At 36.9% G+C, this 20,911-nt stretch overlaps 1 protein-coding gene across 4 annotated transcripts in view; it reads left to right on the plus strand.

The window, feature by feature from the left end:
* Positions 1-332: 332 nt before the first annotated feature.
* Positions 333-20,911, plus strand: part of si:ch211-93g23.2 — a 33,945-nt gene continuing 13,366 nt past the window's right edge. For 2 of the 4 annotated variants that reach the window (XM_073926272.1, XM_073927473.1), the window contains exon 1: positions 333-475. The gene's annotated coding sequence lies outside the window, so the exon portion shown is untranslated. Of the gene's footprint in view, positions 476-628; positions 980-20,911 lie in introns of those variants that run through there. The other 2 variants (XM_073925784.1, XM_073927099.1) reach the window with 2 other exon arrangements.

Here is a 20,911-nt window from a genome sequence, read left to right on the forward strand (position 1 = left end):
CTGTGGCGACCCCTGATTAATAAAGGAAAATAATAAATGAATAAAAAAATACTGATCAGTAGGATAAAAGGAAAAATAGTGCGCGCACACTTCATCAGCAGCTCAACAGCACGTACAGTGAGTGCTTTTCAAGAGACTATTTACATGCAACAGCAAAAGTCACATTTGGCCTTGATTCCATACAGCACTGATTAAAGCAGCGCAGAGACTCCATGCGTCCATGCAGGAGTTAAACACTGAACACGTGTCTCAGGAACCCTGTGGCCTTCGTCAGCCGCTAATTAAATCCCAGCCTATTCATTCTGTTTAATGTGGTTTTAATTCAATTACAGGCCGGGTCAGGGAAGGGTTTTCTGAACCAGAGGAAAGGGAGAGATAGAGGGACGTTGTTGACACTCGACATGGATGACGTGAACAATAACTGCATTAGTCTGCTGGATGAGGAGAAGGACAGAGGCAGATATGAAGAAGTGAGGTACATCTTAAATGACACTTCATGTTTCATTAAGCAAACTCGTAAATAAATAGAGTAATCATAGCTCCTGTTCACCTTGGCTCGTTAATGGGAGTTCATGAACAATTCAGCTGGATCTTTTCAGGTGGATGAATTATTGAAAAGGAATTATTCAGATCACAAAACCAGCCTGAATGATTTATTCACAAACCTGGAGCTGGACCTCTCGCTGGCTCCTGTCGCAGTGGTTTTAAATGAATAATGACGTAAATTTAAGTTTGTTCTACACACAACGCTGTCTATTAGAGGTGAGGCAGTTCTAGGATTTAATGTTGTTAACTTAGTGCTTCTCAAACTGTGGTACATGCACCACGAGTGGTACGCAGGCTTCCTACTAGTGGTACATGGAGGAATCGTTCAATAACTTAAGTAAAAAAAATTGAACACACTTTTTAACCTTTGACTCATTCGAAAACAACGATGTGGGTGGTGAATTACATGGAGGCATAAGACTTTGTTTTCAAGGTAAAACTAGTCTTTTAACTAATTTGGCTCGCTTATTTGCTTATTCTATTACTGTAATCTGGTCTTAATTCATCAGTTTTAGAGTTACTTTCCATTTAAATGCTCTCTCTCTCTCTCTCTCTCGCTCTCAAATAAATAAATATATAAATATATATATATATACATTATGCATTTTTACCATGCTTTAAAGAAGGTGTCATTCAATAGTAACAATAATTTAATAATTTAAATAATAAAAAATCTTGTCAAGCATTTTTATAACAAGAATTATTTGATGAAAAACAGTGTATGGGCCTAAAATATTAATTACTCTTAGCCACGATCCTTTAATGCACTATAGGTTTTACCTCATTGTCAGCAAAATATTCTAGTCATTTATAATAATAAAACTAATTTTTAACTAGCCTGTATTATAATTTCTCTAATATAATTTATTTACCGTTCCGACCAGTAAAATTGCATATACAATAGAAAAAGTTATGTTTTTGGTTAGGTTAGGTTACTTTATTTATACCCGAAGGTAGATTAGGTATAGAGATTTAAGAATCTAGTGAAATCTGCCTTTGGAAATCAGTAGAGCTCCAGTATTATGTGTGCTTAAAGACTAATGCATCATGAAGGATTGTCAGTTTGGTGTGAATCCACTTGTCTGACCTATCGAATGCAGATCATCTTCAGATCAATAGCCAATGTCAGAAAGAAATCCACTATAGGGATACGCTCAGTTATATTATTTTGCTGTTCTCATTTTTTTTAATTATCTGGCAGTCTAGATGTCTAATTATATACCTACAGTTGTAAGTTGGTCCAGGCTTTCTAAACCTAAAAACATTTTTGTTGCTATTTCAGACTCATTTTTAATTTAATTTAATTTAATTTAATTTAATTTAATTTATGCTGAATTTTTTTTTCAATATAATTTTCAAAAAAATATATTAAATTTATTTAAATTTTCTATTTATTTTATTTAAAAAAAACATTTAACTTAATTTATGTGGAAAATAAATTTTAAATGTTTATGTTTAATTTTTTATTTAATTACATTTATTTTAATTTTATTTTATTTTATTCCCTTATGTTGAAAATTAATTTTAAGTGTTACATTTTTGTTTATTTTATAATTTTTATTATCTTTTCAAAATTTATTTTAAATTTCATTTATGTGGAAAATAAATTGTGAATATTTTTTTGGTTTTTAATTTACTTTTATTAATAAAATATGTCTATTTATTTATTTATTTGTTTATTTATTGTTTTAAATTAATTTGAAGCAATTTAAATGTAATTTTTAAGTTATTTTACATTTTAATTTAATAAAATTGTATTTAATTGAATTGAATTTAATTTATGTGTAAAAAATTAAATGTTACATTTTTATTTATATTTTAATTTAATTTATTACAATTTTTATTTAAATATGTGCAAATCAAATTTTTTATGTTCAATTTTTGTATATTTCTACATTTAATTTATTTAAAAATTCTATTTATTTTTTATTTATGTGGAAAATACATTTTAAATGTTACATTCTTGTATATTTTTAAATTCAACTTAATTTATTTTAATTTAACATTTTATTTAATTTTATTTTCATTCCCAAATGTGGAAAATAAATCTTGAAATGTTTTTTTTATTTTTTATTTATTATTTTTTTAATTTTATTACCAGCTATTTTATTAACCTTAGTGGTTTTTATATTTGGTATATTTTTAAAGTTATGTATTATCACACACTGATACACTCGTCACGTTCTCCGATGTGGAAAATACATTTGTTTGTCATCACTCATGCAAGTGTTGACATTTTATATCAGTATTAAACGATGAGTTGTTATCTTTACGTCCTGTGAATGTGTTTGATGGAGATCATAAACTCTATCTGGATAGACTCAGTTTATCTCTGTTGATGTTTGCTTTTAGGTTAAAAAAAAATAAAATAAAAAAATCTCCCTCTAATCCTGATGAGAGTCAAATAGAAAGCAAATAATGAAAAGAGGAGCAACAGACCATTAACTTTTTTTTTTTTGCCTTGTTGTGACATAGTGCACAGAAATATTGGGCTATAAGAAAGCAAACAAGGATATAAAGCTATTACTGGACGAGATTAATTGATCTCAAATCCTATAATGGTTTAATTGACTGGAAAATAGCAGATGGTTTGATAGCAATGTCGTAAAAGAAGCTTGTCAGCAGAGCCTTAATAGCCTCTCTGTCCAATTTCAAATATTTCGCCACACATTTTATTTCCGCCGCTGTGCTCTCTCTTGCTTTTTGAGTGAGAACGAAGAAAACAGTGCTTTACTCTTACAGGAAATTTCACTGCACAGAACTATAGGGGACTCCTATTTTTATTTATTTGCCAGGTTATGGAACATGTTGTTCATTGGCTGTATTATGAAAGTGGAAAAAATGATTATCAGGATGCTCGCTATTGTTATTATTAGTGTCAAAATAAAAGATTCGCTATTATTCATTATTATATTAGTGTTGAGGTGTTTGCCCTTGTGCTATAATGATTGCTAAGATATCCTCTATGGTTTGGATTGTTGTTCTATGTTGTTTGTGTATTCACACCCGCTTCGAATGTTATCAGTCAATTGAATGGGTGTTATCAGTTGTTATCAGCTGATAGATATGGGCCAGTAGGGGCCTATTGGTAGGCTCAGAAGGCTGCTATCATCCATCCACATGGTTAATCAGCTATAATAAGACTCCAGTTTTAGATCTGTTTTTACATTACTGTTATGGTTGGGGTAGAGGTAGACATTAATTAAATACAATTATTGGGAAATTTAATAGATAATATAAATAATTCTCATTTACTTCCGGCCGCAGCCTTATGCAATCTATAGCTGATTAACCATGTGGATGGATAAAAATAACCTTCTGAGCCTACCAGTAGGAGCAGAAGACCCCTGCTGGCCCATATCTATCAGCTGATAACCACTGGCAATGCTCATTCAATCGAATGAGGACATTCAGATCGGCTTGTATTTACTGTGGTGTATGGTGTTTTCAGTATTTTGTGATACATGCCCCCCCACCCCCATTTATTTATGCTTTTGAGTGGCATTATGGACACTTCTATACAACTTAAAGTGACATTTAAAGGCTTAAGTAGTTTAATTAGGTTAACTAGGCAGGTTAGGGTAATTAGGCAAGTTATTATATAGCGATGGTTTGTTCTGTAGACTATCAAAACAAATATAGCTTAAAGGGGCTAATAATATTGACCTTAAAATGGTGTTTAAAAAATTAAAAACTGCTTTTACTCTTGCAGAAATAAAACAAATAAGACTTTCTCCAGAAGAAACAATATTATCAGACATACTGTGAAAATTTCCTTGCCCTGTTAAATATTATTTGGGAAATATTTAAAAAACAAAAAAAAAACAAAGGGGGTTAATAATTCTGACTTCAAGTGTATATATATATATATATATATATATATATATATATATATAACCTGCAGGCTGCATCTAGACCGCGAGGCTGCGAGAAAATAGATAAAAAGAGCAGAGCTGCGGTAAAATAATGAATAAGAAGACTGTGGTCAAGTAAATAAATAAATTAATTTAAAAAGTGTGACTGCTGAAAGCAACAGATTCTAAAGCTAGGGACACCGGCCCTCATGGCTGAAAAACGGACCGGCCCACCAGTGCAAAAAAACAGCAACAACCTTTTCCCAGCTATAAAACAGACACTTCAAACAGCTATAATAATTACTCTGATGGGTGTTTTGAGCGAAAACTTTACAGACACATTCTGGGGACACAAAAGACTTATATTAAATATGAAAAAAGGGGTAACCTATATGCCCTTTAAGCCAGGTTTAGTGGTTCAGGGTCACATATAACAAATCCTCCACTATTGGTGAAGGTGGAATGACAGACTTTACAATACGGAGACTTGAAACAAAGCAAAAATCTGCTTTCCAGAGCTACAAAGGCACAAAAGCAAACACCCCCTCCTCAACACGTGCTGAGCACCTGCAGCATCCCGGCCTGTGTTGCACTGTAAAAGGGCTGAGCCATCGCTTTTATTTAGTTTTAAGTGCTAGTGGGTGTGTGCAAAAAAAAAAAAAAAAAAAGAGGAAGGAGGGTGAATGCAATGTGGCAGCCATTAAAAATTAATTCAGGCCCCTGAGGTCCCAGACCACCCATCAATCTCCCAATGACCATGGCTGCATCTTACCCCGTGACAGATGCCCTGGAAATGGACAGGTTGCGTGTGACTTGAATAATCTCCGAAAAATCTGGAGCGCGCTCAGAATGTGGAAGAGAGGAGAGGGCCCGTCTCAGATAATCCTGAAGAATGGCCGCTAAAAGAACGTGTCTCGAGTGAGTCTAGACTGGATGTGGTAAATGCTGAGCGGGCAGAGCTTTAATTGATGAGTTTGCATCTGTCACAGTTTTCTGAAAGGCTTTTGTATTGCTAATGCGAGTAAAGAGAGTGCTCGTAAGCAGATCTTATGGCAACAGTTGCTTGAACAGAATGCCTCTGCCAAAGTGCAGAAGCTCTGGATGTCTCACACGACACGTTTCTTCTCTCTGAGATGGAACATTTTGCTTTGTCTAATCAATAGCTCTTCTTTTTTATGTGGAATCTTATAGAAGGGTCTAGCAGAATGTTCAAGGCATTCTTTCTGTACAATGAATATGAATGACTAACCACCTCAATAGAAGTATTATTTACTTGATATCGATATTTTATTATCGATATCGATATCTGACTATGAGTTGGTACTTTTAAATAAACTGCTCAAAAACACTTTTGCTCAAATATTACATTTATATATAAATAAACAGTGGTGTGAAAAAGTGTTAGCCCCTTACTGATTTCCAGTTATTCTAATGTTTGTCACACTTTAATGTTTCAGATCATGAAATAAATGTAAATATTAATCAAAGACAACAAGAGTGAAACATCATGCAGTTTTGAAATAAAGGTTCTTTATCATTACAGCAAAACAAATTTACCAAAGGAAGAGACGAAGCCATGACTTCAAAGCAAATACAACCTAATTTTTCTCCAACGCAAACACTTAATACTCAGACAGAAATAAACTACTGTATGTACTATCTAGATATGTTGTTGAGGACATGCTGCCGTTGTCTCTTACATTGTCCCACAGTGGGTTGCACGGTCATCTCACAGCAAGAAGGTCGTTGGTTTGAGCCTCGGCTGAGTCAGTTGGCATTTCTGTGTGGAGTTTGCATGTCCTCCCCTTGTTCACGTGGGCTTCCACTGGGTGCTTCTGTTTCCCCAGAAGTCCAAAGACATGTGCTATGGGTGAATTGAATAAGCTAAATTGGCTGTAGTGTATTGTGTGTGTATGTGTTTCCCAGTGATGGGTTGCAGCTGGAACAGAATTAGCTGTTCATTCCGCTGTGTCGACCCCTGAATAATAAAGGGACTAGGCTTAAAAGAAAATGGATGAATATACACACACACACACACACACACATCCATCCTTCCGCCAACCATCTATCCATCCATTCATCCATCTATACACCAACCAACCAACCATCTACCCATCATCCATCCATCCACCAACCAACCATCCAACCCATGCGTCCTTTCATCTGTCCATCCATCCATCCATCTATCCATCCATCCATCCATCCATCCATCAACCAACCAACCAACCATCCATCCATCCATATATCCACCAATTCACCCACCCACCAACCAAACAACCAACCCACCAATCAATCCATCAACCAACCAACCATCCATCCATCCATCGTTGCGTTCACCAACCAATCCATCCATCCATCCATCCATCATGTATCCATCCATCCTTGCGTTCACCAACCAATCATCCATCCATCCATCCATCCATCATGTATCCATTCATCCTTGCATTCACCAACCAATCTATCCATCCATCCATCCATCATGTATCCATCCATCCTTACGTTCACCAACCAATCTATCCATCCATCCATCATGTATCCATCCATCCTTACGTTCACCAACCAATCTATCCATCCATCCATCCATCCATCCAATGATTTTTACAGTTTCTAAGAAAGAAAAAAAGAAATTAGAACAAAAATCTTTCATATCAGATCAAATGTTAAAAATGTTTTATTTTTTACATTTCTGTCTTTGTCTATATACATTTGTGTGTTTTATCCCCACCTTCTAGATATTGTTATAGTGATAATATATTATATTCATTGTATGTATAATTATAATTAGATATTATATTTTAATTCAGTCTTTCAGTTGTTTTTGAAGTTCTGTTGGCAAAAATAGCTTCTTTTACTAAACAAAACTAACTTTATGATGTCAGAGATCTGCTTATATATATATATATATATATATATATATATATATATATATATATATATATATATATATATATATATAAATATCCTCTCATGTCAAATGTCTTTTGTACGCAGAAGCCTTGGCATCTTTCAGTAACTCCCCCGGTGAACTCTAAGCACACTGTAAGCCTGAAAGCTCCATTCGCTCTAGGTCTCCATTTTCCTCCAGTCGCCGGGTTACGTAACGAAGGAGCCGTCGCCATAGCAACCCCTTCACTCCGGTGCCCCGGCGGAGGGTTTGATGAGCTGCCAGCCGTAGGGTCACAACTAATGGCATTCCAGCTGTCTGACATCAGCACTGATCCAGGACCAGACTGCAGACTCCAAAGCTCTTAACAAGATCATACTCCTAGATGGAAGAGAATTCTGCTCTCAGATCAACATTCACCGCCGCTTTGACCAAAAACAAGAGGTTGTTAGGGATTCAGCCGGAGGAAGCCCCCGCCTCCACTGGGCTTTCTCTGAGATGCTTATTAAAGAGTCTGAGGAGAGAAAAGCCAGGGGAAAAACCCATAGGAAATCAAAACGGAGGTATTTTGTAATGTTGTACTCCAGTGGATCGCAACTTGGCACTGCACAATGTTCCTAATCTGACAGGCTGAGGTTCAGTTCATGCAGTGACTTGCTAATGAGTGCTACTGATGTGGCGATCATTCCAGTAATTGTGTTGATGAATCACATGCAGTACTTTAGTGATACTAGTGTATGTAAAGATAAAGTCAGAATTATTAGCCCCCCCCCCTGCATATTTATTAACCTAAAGATTTTTTTCAACACATTTCTGAACAATGTAAAATAATAACTAATTTCTAATAGCTGATGTCTTTTATCTTTGCCATCATGATTAGATAATTTTTTAAGATGCTAGAGTAACGGAGGCCAGCTAGTGTGTGCTTTGCAGGTAAACCTCACTCCTATGACCTCTAAAGGTGCTCTAGCGACAATTGCTAGAGCCATGGTCTTTAGCCTTATTGGTAGAGCACCCGACTCCCATGCGGAAAGTCGCCGGTTCGATACCAGCTCAGAGCGGGTTGGGTGGCATAGGACTGGTGGGGTTACATTGGTGCCGTGAGTGGGGTTTAGGTGGGTGAGTGTAACGGAGGCCAGCTAGTGTGTGCTGTGCAGGTAAACCTCACTCCTCTGATCTCTTAAGGTGCTCTAGCGACAGATGCTAGAGGCCATGGTCTTTAGCCTCCTTGGTAGAGCACCCAACTCCCATGCGGAAGGTCGCTGGTTCAATACCAGCTCAGAGCGGGTTGGTTGGCGTAGGACTGGTGGGATTACACTAGTTTTAAGCTTAAAGTGACATTTAAAGGTTTAACTAGGTTAATTAGGCAAGTTAGACTAATTTAGCAATTTATTGTATAATGATGGTTTGTTTTGTTCTGTAGACAATAGGAAACTAAAATTACTTAAGAGGGATAATCATTTTGACCTTTAAATGTTTTTAAAAAAAATAAAACCTGCTTTTATTCTTGCTAAAATAAAACAAAAAAGACTGAATGACTGTTGAATTTCAGATTTTTCCAACTCAAGCGGTTTGCGCGAAACGCACGTTAAGCACGTCAATTGCGCAAAACGCTCAACTCGCGTCACCTTATTCACGCGAATCGCGTCTATTTGCGTCTTTGCATTGACTTTTTGCTTGAGGCTTTTTCCACGTCTGGTGTGAACGCAGCATAGCACACACCTCCTCCTCTCCATTTCCATCATAGTGCTGACAGTTTGAGGGGTGTGGTTAAGTATGTTAGCCACGCCCAATACTTCAGACAGATGTAATCTGACAATTTAACTAAAACAAACAGGAAGTGCATTTTCGGATATCAATTTTAAATTACAGCGGCAAACCATATTTTTTTTATTATTATTAAAATGTAATTTATTGTTAATGGCTTGCACAGATGAATTGTTCACCACAAAACTAGCGATGTGAGCTAACAAAATCAATATAGTTAGTTTTGATTTCATGTGTACTTTGGAATTCTGTGACTATTAGTAGGTGATCTGCCAAAATGCTAATCAGATAGCATATTAGCTTTGGACGGCGGGGAGGGACTGTGTTTCAAAGCCACGCCACTTGAAATCACAAGCGCCCACCACGACACAACAGCAGACAACCCAGTTCATTCGCCAGTTAGAAGTGTATGTAGTGGTTGGCCGGGCGGCGTGCAGGAATTTCACTTATTAAGCCACATTTACATGCTATTTCAGACTGAATATTCAGAGTAGCGGTAAACAATATCGGGAGCGCGTCACAGGCTGTCATGGTTCAGAAATGACCCAATGTGAAGTTAAAAGCAACTTCAGTACAGCAAGCAGGCTTGGTGGAATAGCGTTATTTACTGATGTTTTGTTGTTAAACTGAATGACGTTATAAATCTACATCATCGATGCTGTTAAAGCTCCCTTACCAAACTAAAAATAGTCATATCTAGCTTCCACTGGGAGATTTTAGTGGCTGAACAACACGTCTGTGCATAGAACCCATTCATAATACAATCCGCTTGTTAAGTGGGGACGTGTTTGTGACGCATTTATACTGTTTCCGGGTCCAAGCCGCCATTTATTTGAGTAGAGAAATCATTCGTTTATGATCACGTTTTATTCCTATCACACATTAAAGTTAATTTTATATAAAATCGTAGTGTACACAACAATCTCTGGGCTTGCTGCATAACAAATACCAAAAATGTTACAATTTATAAAAAAAATTATCACTTTCTGGCCATCGGATATTAGGCATGGACATATATACTGCGATCGTGATTTTCCAAAGCATTAAATTGCTTTGTAAACGTTTATTATTACCATTTCATGAGTCTCCCCATTCAGTTGAATAGAGCGCTTGGACCCGGAAGCCGCTTCGCGTAACGTTATACTTAACAAGCGGATACACTGTACATCAGCTCTGTGTTACTAATATAGTTTTAAAACAGAACATTACCTCTCTAACAGAAATACTTCAGCCATGGTGTGTATCGTCCTTTCTCCAGCGTGCTAAAGTAACTCCAATACTGATACAGGAGTTTAAAAATTTTCAATTCAGCATTTGATTTAGCCGCAACTGACACTCTCGCGTGCACGTGCCGCTCATCTAGACGTGCACGCGCGGCAGACATGCACACGCTAATGGGCTCTATGCACGGCGGCGCGTGACGCATTTCCGGTAAAATTTAAGACCCCGAGCCTACTTCCGCCGATCGTACAGTACAGTGCTACAACAGGAGCGCTACTGATAAAAACGAGTAATGTTTTGGACAGTTGTCTTAATGTTTTATGCCATTATAGCCCACTTATATATGTTTATGTCAGCTACATAAATATGACATCTAAACGTTTAAAAGTGTCATTTCAAAGACGTGAGAACAGTACTTATAGCTACCACTGCTGTGTGCAGCAATGCACAGCGTCAGAAATTGAACTCTTACCTTAGTTTCCACACGTTTCCAAAAGACAAAGTTGTGCAGAAGAGGTGGGTTGTTGATATTAAACGTGAGAATTTTACAGAAACAGAAAAAACAAGAGTGTAGCTGACAATTTCAGTCTAGAAAACTGATCGAGGCTCGAGTGCCAACCGGATGCAGACATTTAAAGAAAGGAGCTTTTATGGCAATTAATAGTTTATTTTCATTGCCTTTGAAGTAAAAAAAAACTGAACATTAATATACATAAACATTTCTTAAGCTACTTTCTAAGTGCAATTTTTTAATTCAGAATAAAGACCTTTATTTTATTCACTTTACATATAAAATATAATTCACTGTATATAATTTGAAATAAAAAATTATCAAAAAAATGTAACATTTTGAAAAAAATATTCAGATGAACAGAAACAACGACATTGAATCAGTTGTTTTCTTGAATCAGGTGCTTCTTCTGTAACTTGTGCATAGAGAGGTATTTGGTTTTATACGTATTAAATAAATAAATAAATCACCCATCTGTTTCATGGAACTTAACACATAATTGATCCATTCCAAACAATTGTTCATGTGACAACACACATAACACATCTCAGAATAATGGGCTGTCTGGAAAAGCAAAGCAACCAAATGTTTGCATATCCCACTCTCAGCCACACAAGAGCAGGAGCTATTAACTAGCAGATGATGGCATGGATCTTCTGACGGATGTCCGCTCCAGGATGAAGTAACACATAAAATTTTCTAGCTCTGAATCTCATAATGTTACCTAGAAAACAGAAACAAGAATATTAATAGGTTTTTAAAGAGTCATTAAAGGCAGTTCACTCAAAACTGAAAATTCAATTTCCTCATGCTTCACTTGTTCCAAACCTGTTTTGAGTTTCTTTCTGATGTTTAACACAAACAAAAATACTTTGAAGAAAGCTGGAAACTTGCAACCACTGATATTCATAGTAGTTCTTTTTCCTACTATGGAAGTCAATGGTTACAGGTTTTCAGCTTTCTTCAAAATATCTTCTTTTGAAAGGCATCTGCAGCAATATCATCAGATTAAACTACACAGTAAATCATTAATTTAAATTATTTAAAAGTAGCTCCTTTTAGTCACACTTTAAAATAAGGTTTCATTAGTTAATGTATTTGCTCACTATTAAAATAACTATTTAATATTTAATAGTTAGCATTGTTAAACTAATAAATAAAAATCCAAAGTCATGCTTGTTAACATTAGCTATTACATTGTGAGTTAACAAGCACAATGAATAAGCATTTGTTCATTAACATAAATAATAATAAATATTGCAATAGACAAATTGTTGATGTGAAATTAACTAATGACACCTTATTGTTTTGGGTCACCCTCCCATTTAATTACAATGTTATCGACTAAATAGAAAGCATGCTATCTACACTGTTACACTGCATCTGTCATCTCCACTGTTTCAGCAATAAATCTCAGCATTGACAAAGTGCTATTTGTCTGTTGTGGATGGAACGGCATTGTATTATTTTATTCCTAATATATCTTGCTCAATAATCATGCTTACAAGCTAAGACAGCATCTGTGTTTCTGTAATTATCCGAACTGAACAGTGGTGGTCACTTTAGAACAGTAAAAATATGAATGGGACAGAACCTTACATGTATGCTGTCCTACTCTCAGCTGGTGAGGAGACTCCGATTTCTTCATAGATCTATCGGTAGTAATGAGCTCTCACTGAGATCTTATTCCTGCCCTGTTTTTACCTGACACTTTGAGACAGAATTACGTACACATATGATTATTTTTACTTACGTGATAAAGCTGCAGATGGACAGATCGTAAGAGTATTAACGCTAAAGTTAGCCTTCAGGCTAGCTGAACTTACCTTCATAATTGCACAGGTAGGAAGATGCATAAAACTTGAAACCTTTCTCAGGCTTTGCTCTGCGGTGTTGTAGAGCACATCCGGACAATCATTTGCACATCGTTGACCATAATTTACTCGCAAACAGCGAGTAAATATTGACGACTCTGCCATAATACTGTTTACCTCCGCTTAAAATCACCCAGACCGGAAGCTGGACCGCGGCCTTAGTCAAAACGCGGAAGTAATGCGTGCATATAGCCCATTGCGGATATGCGCGACCAGAGATGCACAAAAGCCCAAATCTGCATTTGCAGTCTGACAGTTTGAGTTACTTATCGGAATTATGAGAGATGTTGGTCCGACTCTATGTAATTGGATGAACATTTTTTATTTTTATGCCTTACCTAGAATAAAAAAAATAAATATAAATACATTTAGATCATTTACTTTAATCATTACCCTACTAAAAAAACTGCTTAAACCAGCCTAGGCTGGTTGGCTGGTTTTAGCTGGTCAGCCAGGCTGGTTTTAGAGGGGTTTTGGCCATTTCCAGACTGGTTTCCAGCCATTTACAGCCTGGTCTTAGCTGGTCAGGCTGGGAGATGACCAGCTAAAAACAGGTTGACCAGCCTAGCCAGACTGGGAGCCCAGCCAAAACCAGCTATGTTCAGCTTAAACCAGGCTGGTCAAGCTGGTTTTAGCTGGATTAGGCTGGTCATTTTCCAGCCTGACCAGCTAAGACCAGGCTGGAAATGGCTGGAAACCAGCCTGGAAATGGCTAAAACCCCTCTAAAACCAGGCTGGCCGACCAGCTAAAACCAGCCAACCAGCCTAGGCTGGTTTAAGCTGGATCTTTCAGCAGGGTACTATTGGACTGTGAAGAAACTTTCAACCAGCGCAACAAAAAATGTTTCTGAAGACAATCACCTACTGCACCTTTAACTTAAAAATACAAAATCTGAGCAATGAAATTAGGAACACATTAAAAATTACTGTTGATCACCTAAACTTTGAGGTGGCGATAGATCAATAGAAGTGATGTGTGTTGGAGAAAAAATAAATCAATGAAATTAGTAATGCTATTCTGATTAAATTCCAGCAGCGGGAATTAAAAGAGAAATGGACCATGTCACTTAAAGAAGCATATCAAGGACATCATGTAGCCAGTAATTCGTAGTGCATCCTGGTAAGCATTCATTAAGAGGTGAGTGTTATATTGCAAAACTAAATCAAAATGTATCCCTTGCTCAACAAATCCATCGGCTTTTCTCTTTGCATCAAAGCAACTCCAGCGATCAAAGCTTTCATTAAGGAAGTGATGACAAAAGAGCAGAGGCACAGGCCAGTGCTTTTGAAAAATATATGTTTAACCTCGTTACCATCACCGCGGTTGTGAATGCATTAAACATTAGGCCTGATTTATTAGACACCTGCTTCTGCTGAAGGGAAAGATCCGCCTCCTCCACACAGCAGCAGAATGAACTGAAAAGAATGAGTTCAAATCAGTGCAAAATCAATTTATCTTATTTCACACAAGGCTGCCTCTCAGGGATTAGACGTAAGAAACTAAATAGATCAACATTAGCAAAAGGAAACTAGGTTTTTTTATGACATAATGCTCACGAATAATGTGACTTTAAAAAAAAGGTGACACTGAAAATGTATCCATGATGCCGCTGGGGCATGTTTAAGAATACCATCACGAGATTATGATGTTAGCGATGAGCACAATTCAGAATTGAGGATATGGCTCCCTTGCGGTTAATGACTGTGAATTGGAATAGAATTGGAATTTTAATCAGAATGACAGGAGCAAGATTTAACTCGATTGTTATTTGAAGAATTTCAACACAAAACAGAATCTATATGAGATGTTTAAGAGTTTAGATAGATAGATAGATAGATAGATAGATAGATAGATAGATAGATAGATAGATAGATAGATAGATAGATAGATAGATAGATAGATAGATAGATAGATAGATAGATAGATAGATAGATAGATGGATGGATGGATGGATAGATAGATACTCACTGGCCACTTTATTAGGTATACCCTACTAGTACCTGGTTGGACTCCTTTTGCCTTCAGAACTGCCTTAATCCTTCCTGGCCGTGATTCAACAAGGTACTGGAAAATTCCGGTAATTTTGGTCCACATTGACATGATAGCATCACGCAGTTGCTGCAGATTTGTCAATTGCACATCCATGGTGTGACTCTCCCGTTCCACCACATCCCAAAGGTGCTCTATTGGACTAAGATTTGGTGACTGTGGAGGCCATTTTAGTACAGCTAACTCATTGTCATGTTCAAGAAACCAGTCTGAGATGATTCACGCTTTATGACATGGCACGTTATCCTGTTGGAAGTAACCATCAGAAGATGAGTACACTGTGTTCATAAAGGGATGGACATGGTCAGCAACAATACTTATGTAGGCTGTGGCATTGACATAATGCTCAATTGGTACTAATGGGCCCAAAGTGTGCCAAGAAAATATCCCCCACACCGTTACACCACCATCCTGAACCATTGATACAAGGCAGGATGAATCCACGTCATGTTGTTGACACCAAATTCTGAACCTACCATGTGAACGTTGCAGCAGAAATTCAGACTCGTCAGATCAGGCAACGTTTTTCCAACCTTCTATTGTGCAATTTTGGTGAGCCTTTGACAATTGAAGCCTCAGTTTCCTGTTCTTAGCTGACAGGAGAGGCACCCGGTGTGGTGTGGTCCTCTGCTGCTGTAGCACATTCTCCTCAGGGTTGGACATGTTGCGCTTTCAAAGATGCTCATCTGCATACCTCAGTAGTAACGAGTGGTTATTTGAGTTACTGTTGTCTTTCTATCAGCTCGACCCAGTCTGGCTATTCTCCTCTGACCTCTGGCATCAACAAGGCATTTGCGCCCACAGAACTGCCGCACACTGGATATTTTCTCTTTTTCAGACCATTCTCTGTAAACCCTAGAGATGGTTGTGCATGAAAATCCCAGTAGCTCAGCAGTTTCTGAAATACTCAGACCAGCCCGTCTGGCACCAACAACTATGGCACCTTCAAAGTCACTTAAACCACATTTCTTCCCCATTCTGATGCTCGCTTTGAACAGCAGCAGATGCCTAAATACATCTGCTGCTGATATGTGATTGGCTGATTCGAAGTTTGTGTTAACGAGCAGGTGGACAGGTGTACATAATAAAGTGGCCGGTGATAAAAAAAAATAAATGAATAAATAATTAATATATATATGTTATATCAGTATTTCTTAGTATTATTATATATATATATTTTTATTAATTTGCATAAAAAATATAAAATTACCTTTTAAAAAAGACATGTATATATTTTAATGCTACACAATAATTGAAAAAACATATTCCGGAAAAAGATATTTAGATTTTAATTAAATATTGTTATAATCCTCTACATATGTTTAATGTATGTTTTAGTCTGTAGTATGTTTTATGCTAATGTTTAATACATGATGTTGTCGTCATTTATCCTGATAATGTGTTATGTTGACATTCACAATTGTTGTTTATGGTAACCACAGCCCTAAAGTCATTACTGATCAACTTTAGTTCATCTATATGCATTGTTTGCTATATTATTGATTGAAATTCTAATAGTTCAAATAAAATAAGCTCACAGTTTAACTTACAAGCAAACGACATCAACAGATATGAACATTTAAAAATACCCTCACTGCATTGTGAATTTCTGTAAAATCACCAATTGTTGACATGATTTGTTTTTTTTTTTTTGCAAGGAAGATTTGCATAGAATTACTCTTTAATTGTTCTCTTTAAAAGTGGTCATCATTTTATAAGTGTCCCAAATTTTGATGTGTTCTGTCAATCAAAGTCTCAATATGATCGAATAAACACTCAGGCTTCTCAATCAAGAAATGACGCACAAAGATCTCTCTTTCCCCCATTGCTCAATGACTTTGATATATGCCTTTGCCACTGCATCTCATTTAATTGTCATTATGGGGTGTTGGGCAGTAATTAAAAGGGGGCTTAAATGTTGCAGCGCACTGTTTTCTCTGGCCAAACACGCACGCACAGACGTCTCTAGAGCCAGTCATACTAACAAGGTCAGATTTAGGGGTCGGTCAGACGCTGGGCTTCGAGGTGACACTAAATGAGAATCAGGAGGAATTTGCAGCATGGCTTAAATCAGAACATAATGGTTGGGATGACAGCAGAGAGAGAGACGGCCATTGACAAACCCACATTAATCAAAGCAACCACATCTGCACTCTAATCGTTATCCTCATTTACCTGCGAACGGCTGATTCAGGATTTATATTTTTACCCCAAACAAATCTTAATCGTATTTCACTTTAATCAATTGCGTTTAAAGAGATGATGAGTAATTTTTTTAATAATCTAGCACCCGTAATTATACTTCATTACAGCAAAATTAAACTGCTTGACAGAAGCATGAAACACAATAACCTTCTCTCTCTGTTAGGCCTCTTGTGGGTTTTATGGATTCAAATCAGAGCCGATATCTCCCTATAGGACCTATAGGTTTTTTTTTGTTATAAAAGAATCATAAATTACAGTGGCATTCATTGTTAACAACATGGATTATAATTACTAAGATAAAACAAATAGGGATGAATGACTTAGACTACATGTCTCATTCAGCAAAAGTTCTTTTCTCTCCAGTTTTATTCTATTAGCATTCTATTCCATCCATCCATGCAACAATCCATCCATCTACCCGTGCACCAACCATCCATCCATTCATCCACCAACTAACCAACCATCATCCATCCATCCATCAATCCATTCATCCATACATCCATCCACCATCCAACCACCCACCCATCCATCCATCCATCCATCCATTCACCAGCTAACCATTTATCTATCCATCCGTCCACCCACCCACCATCCAACCAAGCATCCATAAATCCATCCATTTGTCCACCAACCAACCCTCCAACCCATCCATCTATCTATTCATCTGCCGAACAACCAACCATCCAACCAACCCATCCATTCAACCCATTCATCCATCCATCCATCCGTCCATCCATTTACCCACTAACCAACCAAACAACCAACAAACCATCCATCCATCAATCTATTCATTCACCAACCAGCCTACCAACTTTACAACCCATCCATCCATCCATCCATCCATTCATCCATCCGTCCACCAACCAACCAACCAATTCAACCTATCTATTCTTCCATCCATACACCCATCCATCCATCTATTCATTCTTTTGTCCATCCGTCCACCAACCAACCCATCCATCCATCCATCCATCCATCCATCCATCCAACCATCCATCCATCCATCCATCCATCCATCCATCCATCCATACATCTGTCCGTCCACCAACCAACCAACTAACCAGCCCATCCATCCATCCACCCATCCATCCAGCTAATTGCCCATCCATCCACCAACCAACCAACAAACCAACCAACCATCCATCCATCCATCCATCCATCCATCCATCAACCAAACAACTATACAACCCATCCATCCGTCCATTCATCCATCCATCCATCCATCCATCCATCCATCCATCCATCTGTCCGTCCACCAACCAACCAACTAAACAGCCCATCCATCCATCCATCCATCCACCCATCCATCCAGCTAATTGTTCATCCGTGCACCAACCAACCAACCAACCATCCATCCATCCATCCATCAACCAAACAACTATACAACCCATCCATTCGTCCATCCCTCCACAAACCAACCAATCAATTAACCAACCAACCCATTCAACCCGTTCATCCATCTATACGTCCACCAACCCATTCAACCCATCCATCCATCCTTTCATCTATTCATCCACCAACCAACCAACCCATCTATCCATCTGTCCACCAAACCACCATCCAACCCATGCATCCATCTTTTCGTCTATTCGTCTACCAACCAACCAACCCATCCATCCATCCATCCATCTGTCCACCAAACAACCATCCAACCCATGCATCCATATATTCGTCCACCAACCAACCATCCATTCATCCATCCAACCCACATACCCATCCATCCATCCGTCCATCCACCCACAACCCACTCACCCATCCATCCATCTTCAGCTTTAAAAATAAAAATGTGATAAGAAGTTTCATGATTTGACAAATCACTCAGATCTGTATGAGTTTGAGTTGCGAGCCAAAGCAGTTTGTTCAAATCACTAACCCTGAGCATCTAATACGAGCCTGCTCATTAGAAAGACGTTTTCCTCTTCTTGCACGGCTGGCTTTTTGGAGCGTCTGTATATGAACAAATATGAATGTTCCGGTGGCAATAAACAGAGGAACATCAAGATATTGGCCATTAGTTTTGATGTTAATGTATTCATAAAACTGGCCTTTGAGAAAGTTATTTGTAAAAGTGCTTTATGCACTCAGGAATGAAGTCTTTGCAATAAAAAGTTATTGTCCTATTTTAACGTTCATGATGATGACGTCGATCTTTATGAAGGGTGGCATCATTCAGGAACACATTAAAAAATAAAGGCTGAATGGAAACGACATTACTTGTGAAATTGCTGTTTTGTGTTGTCGATGGTAAAGTTCTTCTGCATTTCAGTGTGAAAGAATCTACCATCTTTGCACAAGGTCTGATGACTCTCGATTTCTAAAACATACACTGCTAAAGGACACTTTGCTATTTGAAGGCCTGTGAGCCTATGCCTATGAGTAAAAGGGTTTAATAAAAGTGTAAAATAAAGTGTGTGTGCTTGTAACCCTCTCCTACAGTGCTTCAAAAGTGTTTTCTTTAATAGAAACATAGAGTTAGTCAGATGTAGGAAAAGGTTGATTGTATGATTGTATCAAATGTAGCCAAATGAATAACATCTGGTTTGATTAAGCAGGTAAACTGTTAATGAGTTTAGCAAACTACATGGTATTTAACTATGGTATAAACTGGATTTTACTGTAGGACAGTAATGCACTGTGATATTTGCCATTGTTTATTTCTTAGTTTCAGAGGAACCCCATGCCAACACAGGGAGAACATGCAAACCTCACACAGAAATGCCAACTGACCCAGCCGAGGCTTGAACCAGCAACCTTCTTGCTGTGAGGCGACATCGCTACTTCTACTAAACATGTTTAAAAATAGAAAGATAATGTATTTAAATTCATGCACGATTTTCTAATTCATTAATTCATTCATTAATTGCTCAACATGTCTGCTTTTGAATGGTATTTTTTTTTATAATTTTTTTTTTTACTTCCAGAATCTGAATGAAAATTCAGATTCATTCCTTCATAGTTTAACATGTCTGCTCTCAATAGGCAATTAGTTATTTAAAAAAAAACATGATTTAATTTCGGAACCCAGATGAAAAATCTCATTCATTCATTCATTCATTCATTCATTCATTCATTCATTCATTCATTCATTCATTCATAGGTCAACATGTCTGGTCTTAAAAGGTAATTAGTTATTTTTCCAAACTTTTTTTTTTACTTTCAGAATCCAAATGAAAAATCTATTTCATTCGTTTGTTTGTTCATTCATTCGTTCATTCATTCATTCATTCATTCATTAATAGCGAAACCTGTCTGCTTTTAAAAGGTATTTCATTTTTGTTTTGTTTTTTATTACTTCCAGAATCCGAATAAAAATTTGATTGATTGATTCATTCATTCATCGCTCAACATGTCTGCTCTTAAAATACAGTTAGTTATTTTTACAAACATTTTTTTTTACTTTCGGAATCCAAATGAAAAATCATTCATTCATTCATTCATTTATAGCTCAACATGTCAGCTCTTAAAATGTAATTAGTTATTTTTACAAACATTTTTTTACTTCATTCATTCATTCATTCATTCATTCATTCATTCATTCATTTATTCATTCATTCATTCATTCATAGCTCAACATGTCAGCTCTTGAAAGGTGATTAGTCTTTTTTTTTTACTTTCAAAACCCAAATGGAAAATCTCATTCATTCATTCAGTCATTCATTCATTCATTCATTCATTCATTTATTCATAGCTCAACATGTCTGCCCTTAAAAGGTAATTAGTTATTTTTACTACACTATTAATAGCTACACTATTAACAGTAGACTGCAATTACTTGAGTGTTCCACTTTATCTTGAGTATTTACTCATAAGACCTGCAATACACTTGAAAAACTTGAAAAATATAATCACACATACAGTATAAAAATCATTCGCAACACTATTTTAAAGTACATCACTGACCCCAAAAATAAAGTGCATGCTCCTTTTGTGTATTCTCTGTGTGTGTGTTTATCTCTGACAGGTGTAGCAGTGGACGCAAAGACTGATGTGATCAGCAGT

The sequence above is a fragment of the Danio rerio genome, chromosome 1 (genome assembly GCF_049306965.1).
Source record: "Danio rerio strain Tuebingen ecotype United States chromosome 1, GRCz12tu, whole genome shotgun sequence".
Classification (NCBI taxonomy): domain Eukaryota; kingdom Metazoa; phylum Chordata; class Actinopteri; order Cypriniformes; family Danionidae; genus Danio; species Danio rerio.